This window comes from Protobothrops mucrosquamatus, unplaced genomic scaffold, assembly GCF_001527695.2.
Source record: "Protobothrops mucrosquamatus isolate PMUCROS unplaced genomic scaffold, P.Mucros_1.0 scaffold_227, whole genome shotgun sequence".
NCBI lineage: Eukaryota > Metazoa > Chordata > Lepidosauria > Squamata > Viperidae > Protobothrops > Protobothrops mucrosquamatus.
Genome location: NW_015386303.1, coordinates 4084 through 6412, shown reverse-complemented (window position 1 = coordinate 6412; position 2329 = coordinate 4084). Strand labels below are relative to the sequence as shown.

General features: G+C 55.0%; 1 protein-coding gene across 1 annotated transcript in view; it reads right to left on the bottom strand.

Moving 5' to 3' along the window:
- Positions 1-800, bottom strand: part of EFR3A (EFR3 homolog A) — a 48343-nt gene extending 47543 nt beyond the window's left edge. Inside the window, exon 1 of the mRNA XM_029286820.1 lies at positions 720-800. The gene's annotated coding sequence lies outside the window, so the exon portion shown is untranslated. The remainder of the gene's footprint in view (positions 1-719) is intronic.
- Between the last annotated feature and the right edge of the window lie 1529 nt (positions 801-2329).

The following is a 2329-nucleotide window of genomic DNA, read 5'->3' as shown; positions in this document are numbered from 1 at the left end:
GGAGAAGGGAGGAAAGGAGGGAGAGGGAGGGAGGAAGGATTGGAGGGGAGGGAGAGAGGAAGGGAGAGAAAAAGGGAGGAAAGGAAGGGAGAGGGAGAGGGAGAGGGAGAGAGGAAGGATTGGAGGGGAGGGAGAGAGGAAGGGAGGGGAGGGAGGGAGAGGGAGAGAGGAAGGGGAGGGAAGAAGGAAAGGAGGGAGGGAGGGAGGAAGGAAGGGAGAGGGAGGAAGGATTGGAGGGAGAGAAAAAGGGAGGAAAGGAAGGGAGAGGGAGAGGGAGAGGGAGGAAGGAAGGATTGGAAGGGAGGGAGGGAAGGAAGGACCCATGCTTAGGTCTGCCACCTCTTCTAAAGAACCCTTCAAGGCTCCTGTGTTGAGCGGAAGAGAAAACCTGCTTCTTAACCCTGAGCGTGTCAGAATGGACTCTGCAAGGCCAAGGCGCTTGTACAGCTGGCCTTTAAAAAAGAAAGACAGCCATTCCCAGCAACCAAAGCCCCCGCGGGGGAGAGGGGGGCAGAACGGCCCGTGCTCCCCCCACGCGGAGACCGAGCCAAGGGAACCACCCAGAGCACCCACCTGAGAACCAACCCCTCAAATAAAAAAGAGAGAAAGAGAGCCGTGCCGATCTCCGCCAATGCGCAGAGGCTTCCCCCGCCACGTCGGAGCGGCCCAGCGCCAGAGTCCGCCAATCAGGGGGCCGCCGGGAGGGCTCCTCCACTTACTTTGGGGTCCTCGGGGAATATGTTGTCCACCAGGCGCTTGTATCGCGGGCGCAGGGCCGCGCAGCAGCAGCAGACGCCTGTGGGAAGGGGGAAGAAAAGGGCCGTGAGGAGGAGAAGGAGGGAAAGAGACATCCGTGCATTTTTCTTCTGCAACACAGAGGGGAGCTCTGCCCTTTGCACGTTTACAGGGTGCAGAAAGGGGTGCCACCTTGCTTGGCATCACCCCCCCCCCAAGTCTCCCCAGGCAGTGAAATGGCTGTTGGGCAACCACTGTGTTCTGTCCCCGTTCCGACCCACACACCCAAACAGCCAGCCGAGGGTTAAAGACTTCTCCAGACACCACTTCACAGATAAGAAACTTGGCAGCAGCTCCGTAGCTGCCTGCCAAGACCTTTTACTCCAAACACCCAGAAACAAAAACAATACACACAGTTTAAAACCACAGCACACTACTTTGCCAGAGATTCAGCTTTTGTCCGTCACAGAGGTCCAAATGGCCACCACCTCCCTTTTATAGCCTGTGGGGTGTGGTCCAGTGACTCAGCTTAATCTCTGGCATGTCTCCTTTTCTGCTGCGCACGCTTATCGCTCCTACGCTGGCGTGGATCCAGCCACAACTTTTCTTCCTCACTATCCGAAACACCTGGCTCCTGGCCAATCTCAGAACCACCTGGCTCCTGGCCAATCTGAGAAACACCGGGCTCCTGGTCAATCTCTTCTCCGTCGGGAGACACCTGAGGCCTTGCCAAAGAGGAGGGTCCTGGAGAGGGAGGCCTGGCCATCTCCTCTCCTTCATGTTCGGAGCCTTCTTCCTCCGATAAGAGGGGCTCACAAGACGGAGCCACAACACACTGGGGATTGCAACCGCTTTCCGGCAGGGAAGGGCTGCAGCCGAAGGGAGAGCAAGGTCACCTTCATGCTTGCTTTCCGTGGCGTCAGACAGACAATGTGTGGCAGCAGCACCCAGGCTGTCCTCGACTTATGACAGCGACAGAGGCCAAAGTTTCTCAGAGGGCGGTTAAGTGAGTTTGGTTAGCAGTTGTTAATAACAACAATCGCGTTAGCATTTTAGACTTATATACACCGCCCCGCGAGGCTTGGCTGCCTCTCCTCCTGTTCAGTGACTTTCATTTTACGACCGGTCTTGCCACAGTTGTTAAGTGAATCACGGCCCTTGTTAAGTTACTAACACGGGTTGTTAAGTGAATCTGGCTTTGCCCGTTGACGCAAAAGGGGATCACGTGACACCCCCCCAGGACACCGCGACCGTCATAAATACGAGTCGGTTGCCAAGTGTCTGAATTTTGATCACGTGGCCCTGGGGACGCTGCAAGGGCTGTAAGTCATGAAAAGCAGCCATAAGTCACTTCTTTTAACGCCATCGTAACTTAAATGGACACTAAATGAATGGTTGTTAAGTCGATGATTACTTGTGAACGTGTAGATGGAGCCCTAAATCACCACAGAGAATGAGAGTCTAATCCTGGCAGTGGACAGCACATGTGAATTGGGAAGCCCCTGGGAAATCAAGGAATTCTTTCTCTAAATGCCGCACTTAGAGTGAAAGACCCTGTGGGAAAAATGTGCAGACGTTCAAAGGGTATCTAGTC